Below are 14,943 nucleotides of genomic sequence, written 5' to 3'. Positions count from 1 at the left end.
AGCAGTGCGACACACTCTATACATAAAAAGTGTGCCAGATAAGTAATGAGTCAACTGATGTAATTGACAATTACATGGATTCAAAATAATCCCCTTGCACCTTCACACAACGTTTGAAAAAATCGTATTTTTTTCGTACACAACGAAAAAAAATCAGTCCCATTACTTATTTGGCACAGTGTGTGTTATTTTGGTCTAGATGAATAGTTAGACCCTAAAACGTAAAGATTTGTAAATAACCCCATACCCCATTTTTGATACGATGATCAAAATTTTCCCTTTAATCTAGCTATTCTTGATATATTTGCCTATAAATTAAAACTAAGTATGATATAAAGCAAACCAAAAAAAATAAGTTATTTTACATTCTTAAGTTATCTAATACAATAAGGCATACTTTAATGTGATAGTTAAATGAAATACACTTTTATTTAGGATACTAATTGTAAAATACTCAAAATATTCAAAAAATAGTTTCATTTGTATCATCTGTTTTAACTTTATAGATATTACCTTTCGTTTTTCTCCTCCGGGATTGTACTGTCAAAGTGAAACCTGACTTGTAATAATACTTTAATGCCAGTATACATATTACGCTAACTGATGTTTACGAATTTTTAATTATAAAACATATTCTGTATTTTACTCATCTTCTTATAATCATTATTTCGTTTAATATAATACAGAAATCTATCTCCTTACATTTATCAAAACACCACAATAGATGTATCGCATTATTCATACAGTATAATTTACTATTATTATATGAATAAATGTAACAGCACAAGAACTCCACAGGATCAAATTTCATGAAATATATATTATTTCTATCTTTGCAAAGATCGCATTTTAATCACGATAAAAGGATGTGTAGTTAAAAGGACAGAGCAATCAATATCATTATTATTATTATTTCAGAACGAAGTCATTTTATACCTTAAACAAAGTACACAAAATAATTCACGGTACATTATTTTAATTAAAAGTTTTTACATACATACTCTTGAAAATTTAAAATCATTTTATATAACAACTTATACATGTACTTCTGAATTTTTATACCAGTAACATTTGGTCTTTAAATTTATTCTGTAATACACATAAATAAAATCTATAACGTATCACACATATGACGATTTAAATATTGTCATTTATTTAAACGAATAGTAAAATGTTAGAAAAACATTCCAGTCGATAAAACAAAGAGAGGTAAAATTATTTCTACGATTGATTTCTTTTATTCTCGATCCATCTCTTTCCCTGTCTCTATATATCTGTCTGTAATAATCGTGTGTATTTAAGCGTTAACAATTAAAAAAATTCCTTATGAAAGAACATCTGGAGGATCGATGAGTTGCGATTTCATTGGTTATGATTAACATTGAATGAATGAAATGAATTTGAATGTTAAAACAATTGTTCTTTCTTCATTTTATATATTATTTCATTTTTATTAGCTGTAAGTTTCAACAATATACTGTTAAATTCGAACTGAACTGTCAATTTCTAACCACTACTTTATTTAAAATTGTGTTATATCCATCTTTCTTTTTGATATTATCAAGTAAATATTTGTTTTCTTATAATTTTATATGTTTGTTTTCTTATAATATTGGTAACAGTTTCTTTCGTTTTTCATTACATATTACTTATCTTGTTGTGACATAAAAATACAGAAATGGTTTTTGCGTTGGAGGTTGAATATAAGAAAGGAATGATTTCGTCGAACTTGACTTTCTAACATAAATTCTAAGTAAAATCTCGTACTCTCAATCACAAAAAAAAAAAAAATAATAATCACAAAATAAACTTAATTTTATACTAGTTACTTTAACTTCCTTTTCTCGTTTATTTTTCAATACGTTTTTCTTACAATACCTAATTATAAAGTAAAAACGAAACTAATTAAAAAGAAAATTAAAACAAAGAAAGCTTTGTACGGGTAAAAATAATCGAGTCTTTTTAATATACTTTCTAATTTAATCTTATGTTTGATGAACGGTATTAAAATAGAATTGAGATTTTTAATTTTAATAAAAGCAAAACATTTTATTTTTATCTATAAAAACACATATTAGAAGAATATATGGCGGAGTGGTAGCGTCTAGCCTTTCATCCGGAGGTCCCGGATTCAAATCGCCATCAGGCTTGGCATTTTTCATACGGTACAAAATTTCCATTTTATATTCTCATGCACAAGTTCGTGCTTATCTGGTAAACTAATCATAAAAAATAAAATACACAAAAAAGTAGCCTTCTTCCGTGACTGAGTAGGTACGAGTAGCGTCCCGGAATCACCTGCAAAGATTCCGGGTTCGAATTCCAGTCAGGCATGACGTCTTTTCATAGGCTACCAATTTCCAGCTGACTAATGACCAAAGCTTTTGATGTCCATTCCTTTATAACGAAAAAAAATTCAAAGCTATAAATTAAATGAGTTTTAAATAAAAAGCTTTCAAATAAAAAATCTTATATGGGACCACATGACTTCCTTGTACGCCTATTAAATTACATATACACATTTTTACTTGCTTTATTTTAACTCACAATGTTTTTTTCAATATTTTCAGTTTTTTTTTTCATGTTTGTCCTCAAATCTTGCATCCTTAATTTAACATACTTTCTGACATTGCCGATTGATGATATTTTGCACAGATACAATTACTAAGGTCGGGTGACAAAACAATATTCTACCATCTCTTTTGCAAATATCCCCCACGTACGGGGGTAAATTTGTAAAGTGTGTATAAGCTACAAAGAACGTTTTGTTATTCTACAATTGTATTTCAATAATCAAAAACTTCACTATTTTGTTATTATGTGTAATAAATGTTTGATTGAAAATTTGTTTGATATTTTATAATTATATTTGAAATTTCAATATATGATGTTATCTTTTGAAATTCAAATTAACCTACTAATTAAACTCATGCCACCTATGACAATAATTTGATTAAAGTATGACTAAAAAGTATAAAGCAAATTTTACTTTTTTTTTTTTTTAATTTTTGTAATATTATTTTAAAATGAAAAGTTCCTAACAGTTTATTTCATTAATAACTTCTGATATATTTTTTTTATACTGAATTATTATTTATCGTAAACTTTTTTTACAATCAGAGGTTGATAATTATTAACAAATCAATATATTTAAACTAAAAAAAAGTTAAAAAAAAAAGGAGTCTGATTTGAACCGATGTGCCTTCCCCTTATAAGATCCAAATATTTAATTAATTTGGCTATAACTCTGGAACCAGTGAAAATAAGAAATACTTATGATATATTGTTGAAAAGTTTTCAATGAGATCTTATTACTGCAGCTAAAAAAAGTCCAAAATCAAAACTTTGTTTGGATTTTGGGCTTTTTTGGACACTTTTGGTTTAATCGATTGCAATCAAAAAAGGGAGGTTTACAACTTGACGTTACAACAGTTCTAAATCCGAAATTTCAACAACCTACAGCTAATCGTTTTTGACTTGGCCGAGATACATACGTACGTACAGAAGTCACGCCGGAACTAGTCACAATGGATATTTCCGTTGAAATCTAAAAACCGAATTTTTCGCGATAACAATATTACCTTTCCTTCGTACAAGGAAGTAAAAATATTGTTGTTTATGAGAAAGAGGTGATTGTTTTTAGATTTTTTATTTAGTTTTTGGTTTAAAAATAAACGTTTTAACCAGTTACAATATTAAACAATAAAAATAAACGTTTTAACCGGTTACAATATTAAAGAATCCATAAGTAAATATGATCACACAAAATCACAACCACAGAGGCTTCCATCGAAACTTCTAATATTCCTATACAGATCACTTAATGTAAGTAGATACATAAAGTTAAGTCAGAGAACTGTATCACTGGTAGCTCAACACAAAAGAAAAACAATCATAATTAAGAAACACTGAGAGAGAAAAAATGAAAATGAGACTAGTTAATAACGAAAGATTAATAACTAAAATTGAACGAAGTGAAGTACTGAATTGATGGGTAACACTCAGTTGATTCAGCTCAAACTCAAATCACATAAAGTCACCAGAGTCCAACACGTTCAATCGTTTTAACCGTCCGACTAACGCTCCACTATTGTCTAGAAGGTTAAGAGGTAAAAACTTCACGTGGTTGTTTAGCCGCGGTTTATTTGTGATATCGAATTGCTGTATTACTTCTCAAACATACGGTAAATCCAGATATGCGCGGATCTCACTGTTTCTTACAAACCAAGGCGCTTCTGTCATGCTCCTCAGTAATTTGTTTCGAAATCGCTGTATTATGTTGCTGCTGCAATAGTACCCCAAAGCTGTATGCTATAAGTCCAAATCATTTTCAGAATAGTCGTGTACAACTGCTTAATAGATAGTGAAAGTTGAGACCTCCAGGTCAGCAACCAGTACGTTTCCTTAACTTAATATTCAGTTGGTTTCTCTTTTCAGATATTTGGACGTTCCATATCAGACGACGTCAACGTTATCATTCTCTAACAAGAGGTCCTGGTAACGATTTGACAAAGATAATTCAGCACTAGTATCAACGGGAGATTGCGGCTCTAGGTGTACGCAAGACTGGCAGTCTCCAATGTAATAGGAGTGTCTGCTAATCAATGACGTCACTATCCGTCTCGCTCCCAGAAGCGTCATACACATCGAATATTTTCTATAGTATTCTCTAATTAGTTTAAGCCCAGATGGCGCCAAGAGTCCAAGTTTTCTGAAAAGCAAATAAGAACATTCGTTTCGTTCTCAACATTGGAATAGCAAATAGCCGATACAGAATTAACTTCTCCAATGCAAGCTACTGGTAAATTAGCAAGAATAGAGAGTAGATAAATATGCCTTTCTAAATAGTCACATAATAAACCAAATCGTCTCTTTTTCTGTTTAGACTCGGAACCACCATAAGGTACTACTTCAGAGGATGATACGTATGAATAAAAATGAGGTATAGTCTTGTGCAGTATCAGGTCGACCTATCCTGAGATGTATGATTAATTGAAACCCAACCGTCAAAAAACACCGGTATCCACGACCAAATCGATACAACATTTAAATATCATATAAAACATAAAATCAAGAGGAAAAGGTTAATTCAACATCTACTATTAAAAACAGCTGTTAATTTTGGACATTTTTTTTGAAATTTATTTTTTTGTTTTAATCTTTTATTACACTGCTATTTTTTAGCGCCGTACATTATATTACTGTTGCAGCAGCACAGATATAGAGGGAAAAGGACCGTTTTTAGTAAACAGGTATTCAGTCTCATGTATTCATTTCCTCTTCATTTGTTGATGTGAAATATACCTAGTGTCTCATCTTCTTCTTTATGTAAAAATATATATAAAATTGTTTACTATTTAACTGGCCTAGTTACCAGCTGATAATTATTAATAATATTTAAAATGTATTATTGTAAGATTATTATAATTTATATATCCAACACGGTCACATTATAACAATTATTTTCATATAAAAACATGTATACAACATTATTACATATTAAAGGATATAATTGATGTATAACCTATAAATAATTGAAAACCTATAAATATAATCTAACCAAGCCTAACCTGCGCTCGCTAAACTTGACTAATTAGTACTGTTTTGATTATTTAAATAATAAATTCAGTAATTATTGCAATTAGTTATTATTTAAATAATTAGTCAATGTTAACGAGCGAAGCGAGTGTAGGTTAGATTATACATTAAGAAATATTTGTAAATTTAATATAGATTTAAGTTTAGATGTAAGTGAAGTCATCTGAATAAGCACCCGTTGTGTTTATTTATTATTTCTAATAAATATATTGACTATTGAAAAAAAGTGTTTTTATTACATATCTTAAAAAAAAGAGTTATTGGGTGATTTCAATTAAAAGTATATATCGGAGAATAATTTGGATATTAAAAAACAAAAAAAAAATAGAAAAAATTGGTTCCTGCTTACCTAAAAAGATCCATGGAAAGTACTGAAATCGGGCCATAATTTTTTATATCCAGTTTTGTATTTTATTAATATTTTATTTTTTCGATTAAATGCATTCTTTTAATTTGTATTAGTTGCATCTCTTTTTTATTTAGGAAATAAGATTTTTTTGTCAGAAGGATTTTAGTTTTCTAAAAAATGGCTGATTTTAAATCGCGTCTGCTTTGATTAGAACAAAAAATTTAAAATCCTATTTCAAGTTTCTTCTTTTAAATTGCAATATTACGGCCAAACTAGTATCAAATTTTAACTTTATCAAACATCATAAAGTGTTCTTTTTGTTGTAATCAGATTAAAATGAACTGGTTACTTACTAAATGATGTTTAAATCTATTTTAAACAGTAAAAGATAATATTTTCGGGGTTAATTGGACACATATAATACATTCTCCTACTTTCATAGTAGAATAAATATCCGATAATTGGAATGCCAGTTTAGCTGCTATTAGATTGCCATCGTAGCTCTTAAATATCTTACACTTGAAAAAGAATGAATATTTACAACTTAAAAAGTACAACGAGAAGAACTCTGATTTTTATATTAAATTAATATTTTTTTCGTAATATATGATAAAAACTAAACAGTTAGACAACATAGTATTAAATAAGTATAAATATATTTTCGAAATACCGATAAAAAATATATATATTTATTTATTCTTTAATAAGATACTGTAAAACATGTGCAAAATAAATGAGATGGTAAAAATAAGTTGAAAGAGTCAGTAACAAAAAAACCCAGAAAGTAAGTGTGAAAAAAGTAGACATAGTAAGAACAAATAAACTAGTAGAAAGTTAAAGGAAGGCGTAAATTAAAGAGAAGGCAGAACAAGGAAAATTTTTTTTTTAATCGGCTTAAAGTTAAAATTCAAAATAGCCCTTAATTTTGCAGAGTGGTTTTTTCAGGTCCTAGATGTCAGACAAAACAGAGAAATGACGCCGAATAACATTAAACTCAAAATTTCCTGAAATTTCCTGATACACATTTGAAAATATATTTGGAAAACCAGCCTTCAAGTCTAGAAGAAATTCTTAAACGAATTATTAATTAAAAAGTTTTAACTTTACCATTGCTGTTCAATCATTTTTTTTTTTTTTTTGAAAATGACATTAAACTAGCAACTTATATTTTATGTTAATTATTTTGAAAAACAGAGAAATGATGCCGAATAACATCAAACTCAAAATTTCCTGATACACATTTGAAAATATATTTGGAAAACCAGCCTTCAAGTCTAGAAGAAATTCTTAAACGAATTATTAATTAAAAAGTTTTAACTTTACCATTGCTGTTCAATCATTTTTTTTTTTTTTTTTGAAAATGACATTAAACTAGCAACTTATGTTAACTAGCAATTTTATGTTAATTATTTTGAGAAATCTTTCTTTAAAAAAGGCCGTTATTTCATAATTAGTCAGTCAGCTATCCTTTCTGATACTTAGGCAATACGAATCCCATTTTATTTAACAAACAGATTCTACCAATTTTTTTTTTTAATTTCAATTCGAAGGAGCATACTTTTAAGATATATTTTTCTAATAATATAATCGTTGTTTCTTTTAATTTATACAAACATTTATGTGAATAAAAGCATAAAAATATAATTTCAGATTCTAGAAAAGCTCTCAGCTTTCATTTTTTACCTGAAATATAAATTTATTATGTTCTTTATAAGAACAGGTATTAAAATACACGTAACGCGCAATCATATATATATATATATATATATATACATGTTCTATGAAAAAATGTGTGCGTATGATTTGTATTGTTTTATATAGTACTTAATAGTGGCTGAGTTTCGTTTTATTATAGTTGAAGGTTATTAGAAAACAATAGCAGCATTTTTCTTTCAAAAGCATCTGTTGACAATAACTAAAATAAAGAAGAATTCTTTCTTTGTTTATTTTATAATGAAAAAATGAAGACATCGCAGTTACAGTTTTATTATTTTTTTTTAAATCTACAATTTCTCATAATCATAATCTAAATTCTTGTAACGTTCTCAGCGATTGTGAAAGACATCACTAATGCCTACCTATTAGTAACGAGAAGAAAAACAGAACAGTTGTTATTGCAGCTCATCATAAAGTAAAAACGTTTTTCTAATTTATACATGATAACTAAACTATTCTATATTTTCTTTTTACTGAATTCGTACCAGTAATAATGGAATTTTATTTAATTGTAAATAAAATATAACCTTGAAAAAATTGACATAAATATTTCAATTTTTATCATACTACACTTTTAATCTGTATTTTTTTAAATATTAAAGTCATTACGTTATTTGTAAAGAATGGATGATGAGGGTTTCATATTAAAGTGAGAATCACAAATTTTAAGGTAAGTTGTATGTAATTTGATAACTGCTAATTATAACTATAATAAAAATACTTTAATTAAAATACAAAAAAAAGATCTGGCTTATAAACTGAATTAGAAAAAATATTACTAAATAAGATGCAACTTATTTGAATTATATAAAATTAGATTACTCTGGTCAAAACCTGTAGCTTTCTTTGACCGTTCCCCTTGTTTGACTACCCTCGTTTAAATGGACCTAATTTTAAGGCTTATTTTAATAAGGCTAATTTTAAGTCAATTATTTCCCTATCATTAGGACTCCCTCCATCCTTTGGGAGAAATGCCTTGCTAAGATGTGAAGCAAATAGGACGGCTTTTTCCTTATTGCTTCTGACTTACAACCCATCAGACGCCTGGTCTGCTCCATAAGCTGAAATGCAGTTTTCCTCAACCCTTCTATCTGATTTGGTTACGCAGAACTACCTCGATGGATGTTTTTACCAGGTCATTTACAACGAAGAGTTACCTGGATTCTTTGACTATAGATCAGGGGTTCCAATGGCTCCGTCTCAGGACCAGTCCTGTACTCAATTATCAATGCGGGCCTTCCGGATCCGGATCATGTCACCGTCGCCTCATTTGCTAATCATACTGCAGTCTTGGCTGTTGAGAAGAACTACAATTAGCCTCACAAAAGCTCAAATCGTATTGGACTTTATTGCTGTACGGTTAACAAAATGGAGATTAAAAATGAATCAGAATAAGTCACATTACGTTTGCAATTAGAAGAGGTGACTTTCTCCGGGTCCATCTAGACGGTATTTTCATCCCGCATTCTGACCGCGTACGGTACCTTGGGCTCAATCTTGGTCGACGTTTTACGTGAAAGTACCACGTAAAATGTTAAGAGAAAAAAGGAAACAGTTAAACACTACGTATAAGAAGCTTTATTTGTTGTTAGGCACGAATTCACACTTGTTGCAGTCTAACAAACGTTTAATTTGCAAGGAGATTCTAAAATTTTGGACGTACGGCATAGAGCTATGGAGTACGACAAACAAGAGTACCTTAAGACGACGAGCATCAGTAATTGAGATTACGTAATATTTCCTAAATAAGTTAGCAAGATAGAAGCACCGTAGTTCACAAGGAACGAAGGGAAAATAAACAAAAAATTCATGAACGCCTAGAATTACCTTATGTTCGCAAAGAGTTGCAACAATTCGGTTCAAATTATAAATAGCAATTAGATAATCATGTGAACTTTGTAGCAGTTAATTTTCTAGATAACAGTGAGGATGTCCGACGACTAAAGCGCCTTCATGTGCTGGACTTGGAGTAATCTGAGTGACTGAAACTGGTTCAATATCACATATGTGATGAGCATTTATCTATGCCTTGATGAGGAACCTAGTCTCTTGCCATTTTTCTCCCTTGAGCTTGTTATGATATGATTTATCTATTATTTAGTGAAGCTGTAACTTTTTTTTTATTTTTCGTTAGACCTCTGGGAACTCTTGTACCTATGTGGTGTTGTTAAGTGCGTGTGTGTTTATATATATATATATATATAAACTTTATACATACTTAACTTATATATAACTTAACTTTAACTTAATTAACTTTACTTTACTTCTACTTTCTTTTACCGTTTAGCCTCCGGGAATTACCGCCCAGGTATTACTTCAGAGGAGTGTATTACATATAATGCAGGGTATTACATATGTATGAGTGTAAATAAAGTGTAGTCTTGTACAGTTTCAGTTCGACCATTCCTGAGATTTATGGTTAATTGAAACCCAACCACTAAAGAACACCGGTATCCACGATCTAGTATTCAAATCCATATAAAAGTGACTGCCATTACTGGGACACGAACGCAGGAACTCTCGACTTCCAAATCAGCTGATTTGGGAAGGCGCGTTCACCAACCCGATGGGTAACTTTACTTAATTTAACTTAACTTTATAAATATACGTATGCACTTCATTTACATTTTATGTTCAAGTCCGTTTTATTGTGGGTGAACGTTGGAAATCCCTCATCAGGTGCTTTTCGTAGTACGATTTATTGTAGGTCCTTACTTGGAAATGACTGTAATTAAACAAACTGAGACAAAAAAAAATCAAAATAAATGTATTAATTTAAAATTTGAATTTGAAAATAAATATAAATTATAATTTAAAATGTAAGAATACGTAACTGATGTTTGAATACTCAAATATTAAAAATCTGATTAACATTCTTATTTAAGAAATCTGGTATTTGACCCATCACTAGTAACAGCCAAGCAGTACGAGTATTTAATTACTTTACAGTACATTAAGTTCAAAATCCCTAGCTGCTAAAAGGCGGAAAACATCTTCTCACAATCACAAATAATATTCTTACCTCTCCTATTATACAGAAAAAAAGTTCTGTTTCTGCACAAATTTTTCACTATCTAAAAAACTCACCAATACGAACATCTTCAAACTATTTAAAAATCCTTGGCTCCGTAAAAAAAAGACTCACCTATTTATTTATAATATAATCCGCAAAACAGGTAAATTAATAAATAGAGGACGCTATATTCGAACCTCCTTCCAAACTCGGATAAAAAAACCTTAAGCAATTAATAAAATAAGAAAATAATTAGACTGGAATGAGTTATAACAATACATAATACCAATTAAAATGATAAAGCATAGCTTTTTAACGGTAGTATAATCAAAGTGTACTTACTGACAATATCAACGTATTCCTCATTAGTCTTTATAGCAGAATTGAAAGTGATTTCTACACAAATAGACGAAGCTTTTCATCCTGAAACATACCATTCAATAATTCCTACTTTGTATGCAGACAGGTCTATAATTAAACATAACACAGAGTGGTTTCGTTGTTCATTTGATCATTCATGTCTTAATTAAATTATACGTTCATTTATAATAGTAGTAACAATTGATTCAATTATGAATCGAATCGACTCGGGAAACTTGAGTACATAGTAGCTCGGTACAGTAATGTATTTGTTCTATGAATGTAAGTAGAAATTTATTGCAATGCTATTATGTTTTCTTCAATAGTTCTATGTGAATTGTGAGACATCTTATTTCAATAATTGATAATCTATTCCGTTAAATAGGTAGCATATTAAATAGAATATTTATTACGGTAAATTACATCTTGTTAGAAAAGAAATTTAACTTCACACTTAAAGCAATATAGCTGTAAATTACAATAAAATAATTATATTATATCATTTGTAATCCTCAATGTTTAATTACTTTACTTTATTTTATAATTGTTTTGATTAAATCTAATGAAATTCTTGTTAAATTATTTATTGAATTTTAGTGAATATTTTATTAATCTAATTAATGTAGTGTAGATCACGTAATGAATAGTTAGTAACAATAATCTTAAATAGAAGCAAAAGAAACTTTTCCGAAGTTTGAAAACTCAAACTTTTGTAAGATTTGGTTAGAATAGTAATATTCAGAATTGTGTAAAAGCTTATTTTCATTTAAATATTCTTTCAGGGAAATTTAAAAATTTAATTTAGTTAAATAAAAAATAATATTTTTACCAACAACCCATTTTATGTGCATTATGCAGATTGTAAGAAATTCTTAAAAACGAGAAGCTCTTTCTGCTTATAAAGCATAGAAATTTATAATTTTTAACGAAATTTATAATTTACATTTTTAATTAATTGAGCCTATAATTAATTATAACTGTCATTACAACTTCATTTTAATTTTTCAATCGAAGTACTCTTCTCCTTCACCAGAATTCTTAAATGTTTTGACCTGTAATTAATATACAGAGTGAATTGGGAAAAATAATGTAACAAAATTTAGGACATGTTCTATAGGTGAAAATAAAGACCAAAATGCATATAAACATAGGTTTAGGAACCACATCGTTAGCGAGTATCGGCTGGCAAAAGATTTTGTGGTGAATTCTGCGCCTTCGCAAAAATTAAACCGGATTGTAATTCTAGAAACCCAAATTAAGGAGTAAATTTACGGCTTTTATATGAAATCTGATCTGATCAATTGAAAAATAATAGATTCTAGAACTGTATTTTTAGTTGTTTTTGAGAAATCTGGGGTAAGAAGATAAAATATTGGGATCAAAAAACAGACTATTTTATGTTTGGCGCAAAATAACTTCGTTAATTGGGTAATAAACATATAAAAGTTTTAAACAAAGCTTGTAGAAAATTTGATTCTGGGTAAAATGTTCACAGAAACAAAATATAGATATAACAATATAGAAGTTTAATAAAAATAAAACATATCAAAATGTGGTAAATTTTAACTAGGTATTAAGCGAGTGTTTATAAAATAAAAAATACATATAAATATTAAACATGTAAAATTATTATTATATTGTAAACCGCCAAAGAGGAGTGGTAACATTTCTCCCTTTGATCTGGATGTTTCTGAGTTCGAAACTTTGTCGGGCTTGACATTTTCTACATGCTACTAGAATTTTTTCACTTCATTATTTTTTGGTAACCAATAGTTAGGGTTATACGTGTAGATTAATAAATAAATAGTTATTATTAATTATTTTAAGGTGTTCATTAATAAAATAAACGATATTTATTACGTTACAAGTGTGTATCATAGAGTAATATCTTGCTAGCGTTTTTCTATCAACCTTCTTAACATATTTTTATTTTAATTATTAAAGATTTTAAAGAAAAATGTGATTATTTACCGAAAGATTTTATGCTAATTGTTTTTTACATTAGTTTTTATGTGGATCGTAAAAGTATATAACATAAAAATTAGACAAAAATTTCAGAAAATCAATGAATTTTTCAAAAGTAATTTTTTATATATACATGACTCGGTTCTTTAGAATAACGAACAGAAAAAAATATTAATGGAGAGTTCTGTGAATAATTACGTACTCCATAGTTGTTTTTTTTTCTAAAGAAACATGATTTTAGTAATCAGATGCAGAAATATTAGAGTTTTACTGCGATTAACAACCAATGTCTTCTTTAATATACAAGTACAGAATATCACAAATCTACCAGAAAACAAAATAAGTCACTCATAAAATTTCGCAGCTATTCCACAGAATAAGAGAGCATCTCATGCCAGGCTAACTACGAAAAGAGAGAAGTTAAGTAGCTATCAGTTGTCTTTTTCATTGAGCGGAATGTATTTTGTTAACAGTATTTCAAGTTCATAGACAAGTACATAATTTACAGCAACAAATTAACGTACCCCTTTATGCAGAAATAACTACTACTTTAACTAAAAGAAAGAAATAATTTTAATCAATAATACAATACATCCGGCCAGTTTTGTTCAAGTCACTGTTTTTTGTGGATTTTTTTAATCCAAATCTCCATATAAGTATTTAAGCAATTCTTATCTGGAAAATAAAATAAAAATTCATAAATTATGACAAACAATTTTTAATTTAATGAATCCTTGACTGGAATTTTTTTGGCACAATTAAATATCTAGAACCTGTTCCCTAGGAATAATAAGTAGGCGAGTTAAAATTTCTATAATTGGCTTGAAGAAAAAAAAAACCAAAAGCACTCCTCTTATTCCACTTTATTCTGACTAGCACAATGTAACAGCGATTATGGATGATGAAGAAATGAACTTTTTGTAGTCTATGAAAAATTTTGTTGCATGGCCGAAACTTGAATCCAGCACCTCCTGATGAAAGGCAGAGATGCTATCACTCCACCACGGAGATCAGCAATTGGAAGATAAGATCATTAAGTGTAAAAAGATTTTAAAAAAATAAAGATTTCATCGGTTATTAAAAATAAAGTATTACGCAAATAAAAGATTTTTTAGTTATCTTTTCTTATTTAATATCTATTCTGCAGTATTAAAAGTGACGCAGAATGATATTTTTTTTTTTAATATTTCTAAGACTGTCGGAATAAAATTCCTTAGCAATCGGAAATAACAGATTATTGTGCAATCTATCATTACACTCATAACGTGCAGAGTCTTTTAATATGAAATCTCATTCAAATATAAAAATACATACTAGTACATTGGTGGGTTCTTTTTTTACATACGTACATATTCAATGAAACACAAATTGTGTTAACATAAGGTACAATAGCTGTAATATTATGATGAATATCTTAAAATTCTTGATTGAGAGATTCTACAACCATAAAGGAATACTGAAATTTTAAAAAACCGTTCAAATTATTCTTAATACATTTGTAGTTTAAAGCATTCTGTTTGCTCCCAAAATATACTTTTTAATTATCGGAACACATATATTATTCATCAAATATCACAAAGAAAATATAGTTCAGAATCTTTGTCCACGTTAAGAATTGTAAGATTTGTTTTTTTTTTACATAAATACATTTTAGATTTTGAGTTAGATGTTTCTTCAGATCAGATTTCCTCTTAAAAATTAAAACTTTTCTAATATTTAACTATGTAATCGATTTACAACCGTTAATTGAGTAAAAAAATTAATTATTTAATGAATTTCAGTTTAAATATATTTTGATTTTATTTAATCTTACAACAAACTTACCGTAAAATTAATAATAAGAGAATAAAATAGTGTCTGTGGATAAGAATTATCAGCGATACATAATTAATTTCATTATTATTTGAATTTAAATTAAGATTATTTAAAATATTCTATTCGA

The 14,943-nt window shown here is 28.3% G+C and overlaps 1 protein-coding gene across 3 annotated transcripts in view; it reads right to left on the bottom strand.

The window, feature by feature from the left end:
• SPR (G protein-coupled sex peptide receptor) overlaps positions 1 to 11,292 on the bottom strand; it is a 1,401,361-nt gene extending 1,390,069 nt beyond the window's left edge. For all 3 annotated transcript variants that reach the window (XM_075356175.1, XM_075356174.1, XM_075356177.1), the window contains exon 1: positions 11,019 to 11,292. The gene's annotated coding sequence lies outside the window, so the exon portion shown is untranslated. The remainder of the gene's footprint in view (positions 1 to 11,018) is intronic.
• Between the last annotated feature and the right edge of the window lie 3,651 nt (positions 11,293 to 14,943).

This window comes from Lycorma delicatula, chromosome 2, assembly GCF_047948215.1.
Source record: "Lycorma delicatula isolate Av1 chromosome 2, ASM4794821v1, whole genome shotgun sequence".
Classification (NCBI taxonomy): Eukaryota; Metazoa; Arthropoda; class Insecta; order Hemiptera; family Fulgoridae; genus Lycorma; species Lycorma delicatula.
This window is presented reverse-complemented; position numbering and strand designations above follow the sequence as displayed.